We start from the raw sequence: 5,551 nt of genomic DNA, 5'->3' as shown, positions 1-5,551 counted from the left end.
AACAAATAGGATTGTGGAAGGTTTAAAAACTGAATTTTGAGGTTAAAGTTGGTAGATCTAGCTAAATTAGTATAAAATGGGATGTGGGATTTGTTGGGTTTTTGGTAAAACACTAGAAAGTTAGCTTCTTTTTGTTGTATGGATTCGTTTTATTTTGTTTAGTTGGTGAGAAAATTGAAGAAAATGGTGGTGTGCATATAAATATATATATGCATCTATATTACGTTCTAATGGATTTCATTAGTTTGCATGCCCTTTTGGATGTTTGTTATATGCCATTTTATTAACAAAGATGTGTTGATTAGAAAAAAACTAAGACTATGTTTGGTTGGGTGTATTGGAATAGCCAATACACCCCTAATCGGTGGGGCCCACTTAAGACGCCTCTATGCCGTTGTTTGGTTCATGGTTTTTCTATTACGCCTGTAATACAATACCAACCTAATCGGTGAAATCCACCGATTTCTAATACACCCCATTTGCTCAGATTAGGCGCCGCATAGGTTTACCATCCTTGTTATACCCTCCCATCTGCTTCCCCGTTTCTCTTCTGTTCCTTCTAGCCTCTGCCGATTTCCTTGTTGGTAAGTTAATCCCCTCCAGATTTGTTTCACTCTGCTGATTCTGCATGTAATCGGTTTCCCCTTTTCTGATTACAGCTTCTTCTTCATCGCACTGTGCCCGGATTTGGTCATTTACAGGTTAGTGTTTTAGGTTTTTAAGCTTTCAATTCCTCCTAATTTATTCCTCTTCTTGGTTGTCTTGCCTGCGCCTAGTTATCGCCATTTCTGATTCTTTCCAGGCTCCACTCAAGGCTTCAATTTATTTCAATGGAAATCCATATTCATTACAGGTCAACTAAACCTTCAATTTACAAGCCATATGTAATCATGTTTCCTTTTTTTTTTTAATTTTGGGTCTCTGCAAGATTTGTTCTTTTTGGGGTTTTAAATTCCTTTTATTGTTATGTTTAGTTAATCCTTGAATTTATGTTGTTTAGAGATGGTGAATTTAACAGAAGTAATATAGTTGATATCACTATTCATGTCTGTGGAAGAAATGATTAGAAGAGTTAATTATAACAAGAGAAATGAAAATAAGGTACAATTCACTGCGTTAAAAACAGTACCTTTTCGTTGAACAAAACTCCACCAGTAGGGTTATCTTTGTCGATAGATTTATGGATGAATGCCTTCAAGTCTGGACTGTTTTCTATCTCAAGAATCTTTAAGGCTGGGAAGTCAACAGTATAATCTTCATGGAAAAATCCAATGAGTTTCTGATGATCTTTCAATTTGAGGGAGTTCAATCGAGGGAAGCAAATTAATCCTCTGTTTTAGAATGCTTCTTCGATCTGCTTCTCCATTGATATTATCTCCTACATGCATTTGCATTCACTTACTTCCAAGCATTTGAGCCGCTGCAAATATTTAATCATGGAGCCGGATACCAAATGCTTTATGTTGACGCAACCCTCAATGATCAAGCTTGTCAAATTTTGAGTTGAGCAAAATGCTTGGGGAAGCCATATTCTTTCAATGCCAATTGAGGATAGTTTCAACTTCTCTAGCTTAGGAAACAATATCTGCACAGCATACTATTAAAGGATTACTTGATCATTGCGGTTTCAGTTTCACATTTATAAATGGAACTTTTGAATTTATACTTTATTACTGTACTTTCTACTGCATTTTTTAGCAATATAATTTGTGATTGAAAGCATGTAAAATAATTTTATGCCTTTCTTCTGTGTTTAATATCCCCTTTTTCTCTTTTGCTCCCTTTCACTTATGGGCCTCTTCATTGCTATATAACTCATCTTTAAGACGTTGCTTTTCTCTTAATTTTATTGCCTTGCTGTTTACCTTCTGGTCTGGAGTGTGAGAAAGTTATCTTATTTCCTTTCAGGAGGAGGTAGAAGGAAAATTCTTTAAAGACAGAAGACCTTCTGATTTGCAAGGTTGGTTTTGCATTTGTTTTCATGATGTTATTCTTTCAATCCATTGTCTCGAGGCTGATTAGCATTTTCATTAGATATAAGCAAAATGGTTGAGTGGTTGAGTGGTTATGAAGTGTTGGCATAGATGCCACTGCATGTTGATTCAAATATGTGCTTTATTGGTTTTCAATTCTGGATCATGCCCCAATTGATTGAGACAAAAAATTGATAATTTGCATTTATTCAGCTGTATTTTTTGCCTATGTTTGTTTTTCATAGGCATGTCTGTCCTGAAACATTGTCAAAATTTCCTCCGATGAAATTAGGACATACATTTATTAGTTGCCCTTTTTTGCGTTTCAACTCTAAGCAAAAGTAAATAACTTTTCTTTGAAACAAATAGTTTAACCAGCCACAGACACATGTAGAAACCTATGATATCATGTAAAGTTACTAAAATAAATTTGGTTTGCACACTGTTGATATCATAAAAATGCCTTTTTTTGGCAGAAAATGTGTAGGAGAGTCGATATACATATGTTGTTTTGTGCTCTTTTCAATTTTAGTTGGTAGTGAGGTTTATATATATATGTTGCATAATGATAATGGGATCGTACCAGAGCAGAGAAATATGCATTCCTTAGTGAGTTTGAGAGAGGTGGAGGGAAAGAGAAATATGCACACTGGTTCCAGTGATTGAGTTTCTAGTCTCTAATTCCTTGTATGTTAATAACATAATATCATTCATTTACTGAGGTTTTTAGCTCTTTTGGTTTTATATTGCACCATTTTTAAAAAAAGACCTTTATGTTTTTTATTAGTGGGTGATTTCTTTTTTTTTCTTTACTTCATGATTAAGTATATAGGCTTTGTTGGTTCGTTCTAACAGGGAATTGGAAGTTGTTTCATTTTGGGTTTAAATTGTTAAAAGCATTAATTAATCAAAGGAAAAGATGCGTTTTTAAGGGGGATTTGGGGTTGCATGTGTTCTTCTGTTGTTCTTATTGATTTGTTGTGTAAAAGAAAGCACTTGGTGTTAATTGAAGTTATTTGCAATGCATTTGATTGGTTTTATTTTGTGAGCGACTAATTTTGTTGTCATTTAAAGTATGCTAAAGTGAATGGTGAATTGTTGTCATTTAATATCCCCTTTAAATTCGAAGTGCTAGTCATCTCCTATGACACATCATGAAATATTCCTATTTAGCTTTTTCTTCTTTGTTGGGTTATGTTATTTATGTGTTTCTTATTCGTTATGTTATGGGCATGTTGTTTTACTTCTTCAAACGTATTGCTTTACTTTTTCTTCTTCTTTTTTATTATTGAAATTGTATTTTTATTTTCACCTCTTAGTCCCAACCTCCCTTGCTTGCTTAGCCTCCGGCCACTAGCACTACTCCCTTAGTCCCTTGGCTTGCTTGCTCCACCCATAACTAAGCCTCTTGTATTCACTGAGTCACTGTAAGTTTTTTTGCAATTAAATTATTTGATTTTTTTTACTGTTACTGAGATTAGTATTGAAGAACTATGAGCCTTTTAACTTAATTCTCTCTAATATGATACTGGCAAGATTGTTAACTCTACCATAAAAAATTACATTACCAGAACATAAAACCAGCAGCACTCCAAGTTACCAAAATAATTACCTATTGTCATTTCAATCATTCTTCCATGGTTCTAAGATTATAAGCTCCCTTAGAAGAAATAAGAAAGCCTACTTCGATAGCCCCATCTAATAAAACATCCTTCAATACACTCCGCTTCAATTATTGGATAGAATATAATTCTGGTAATGTCTTATTAAAGACTCAAATAATTATTGAATTAATTTACAAGGCTTTTTTATATAATAATCTCTCTATTTTTAAATTATGTATAAACAATCAATCAAGTTCCAATTTCGATGCTTATATAATATCCAAATTTAAGATTAAATCTGCATATTTTAATTAAAATATAATTCGGTACTTATATAAACAATCAATCAAGTTCCAATTTTGATGCTTATATAATATCCAAATTTAAGATTAAATCTTCATATTTTAATTAAAATATAATTCGGTACTTATATAAACAATCAATCAAGTTCCAATTTCGATGCTTATATAATATCCAAATTTAAGATTAAATCTTCATATTTTAATTAAAATATAATTCGGTACTTATATAAACAATCAATCAAGTTCCAATTTCGATGCTTATATAATTGTTATTAAATTAATAATATTCAAATTCCTTATTTAATTCAAATTGATTATAATATTATTTTCAAATAAATTATCAAATTATAAAGTGACAATATCTCAACAATATCTCAACAATTGATAAAATCTTACTGAAGATTAACAATATCTCAACAAAAATTGAATGAATTATCTATTTTATTAATTGAAAAAAGATATCTTATACGATATTTATTTTAATAAATTTGCATCTCTAAAGTGTGAGGGGATTGATACTGAGTTCTAATTTTAATATGGTGCAGTAATGGCTCGTTTGCCCTTAATTGCACAAAGTGTGAGGCGTAAAATAATCGGTGCTGCATTGACAATTTGGTTGGAAATCTGTAGAATCGCGATTTGGTTCTTATTTAGAATGGGTGCCAGCCTTAGCCTACATACTTATAGACCAAGGATTAGGTCCTATACCGTAGATTTTTATGCACAACGGGATTATGTGAAGAGGCTTGTATATGCTAGTGACGAGACTTGTATTGAACAAGTTAAGATGAATAGAACTGCCTTTTTTAAACTATGTGAGATGTTAGAAACGATAGGGGGATTGAAGTCGTCAAGGTTCATGCTTGTTGATGAGCAAGTAGCAATGTTTTTACATATCATTTCCCATCACTTTAAAAATCGAGTTATCAAGCATCACTTTAGAAGGTCCGGGGAAACTGTAAGCAGAGCATTTCATAGTGTTTTAAATGCTGTCATACGCTTACAAGATGTCTTATTTAAAAAGCCGGAGCCAATTACATCCGAGTCTTCTGACACAAGGTGGAAATGGTTTAAGGTATTAGACTGAGTTTTATATATAGCTTGTACAACATTTAGTTGACTTAGATTTAAATTAGTATTCTAACTCAAGGTTTTATATCATGTGAAATAGAATTGCTTAGGTGCTCTTGATGGAACCCACATCAAGATTAGGGTGCCAACAGTTGATAAACCTAGATATCGAACCCGAAAAGGTGACATAGCAACAAATATGCTAGGTGTTTGTACACCTGAGATGCAATTTGTTTATGTTCTTCCTGGTTAAGAAGGTTCAGTTGCCGATGGACGGGTGCTTCGAGATGCCATTAGTAGAAGGCATAGACTAAAAGTTCCTCATGGTACAGTGTATAGTTAGAGGAATTTGAATTATTTTAATTATAATATAAAACTTTGTTTGCTGAATTAATCATTTTTATAAAAATTTATTTTATAGGTTGTTATTATTTAGTTGATGCTGGATACACAAATTGTGAAGGATTTCTTGCACCATTTAGAGGACAGCGATATCATCTGAATGAGTGGCGTCAGGGTTATCAGCCAAGTTCTCCGCAAGAGTTTTTTAATATGAAACATGCCTCAGCACGTAATGTCATTGAAAGATGCTTTGGCTTAT

The 5,551-nt window shown here is 32.8% G+C and overlaps 1 long non-coding RNA gene across 1 annotated transcript; it reads left to right on the top strand.

Annotated features, from left to right (window-relative positions):
• The first annotated feature begins 336 nt into the window (after window positions 1-336).
• On the top strand, window positions 337-1,609 carry LOC107917543 (uncharacterized). Its single transcript, XR_001689748.2, has 3 exons — window positions 337-584; window positions 660-701; window positions 803-1,609. It is a non-coding gene; the product is annotated as an uncharacterized lncRNA (long non-coding RNA).
• Window positions 1,610-5,551: the final 3,942 nt, after the last annotated feature.

The sequence above is a fragment of the Gossypium hirsutum genome, chromosome D12 (genome assembly GCF_007990345.1).
Source record: "Gossypium hirsutum isolate 1008001.06 chromosome D12, Gossypium_hirsutum_v2.1, whole genome shotgun sequence".
Lineage (NCBI taxonomy): Eukaryota > Viridiplantae > Streptophyta > Magnoliopsida > Malvales > Malvaceae > Gossypium > Gossypium hirsutum.
The sequence above is the reverse complement of the archived record's forward strand: the minus strand, read 5'-3'. Positions and strand labels throughout refer to the sequence as shown.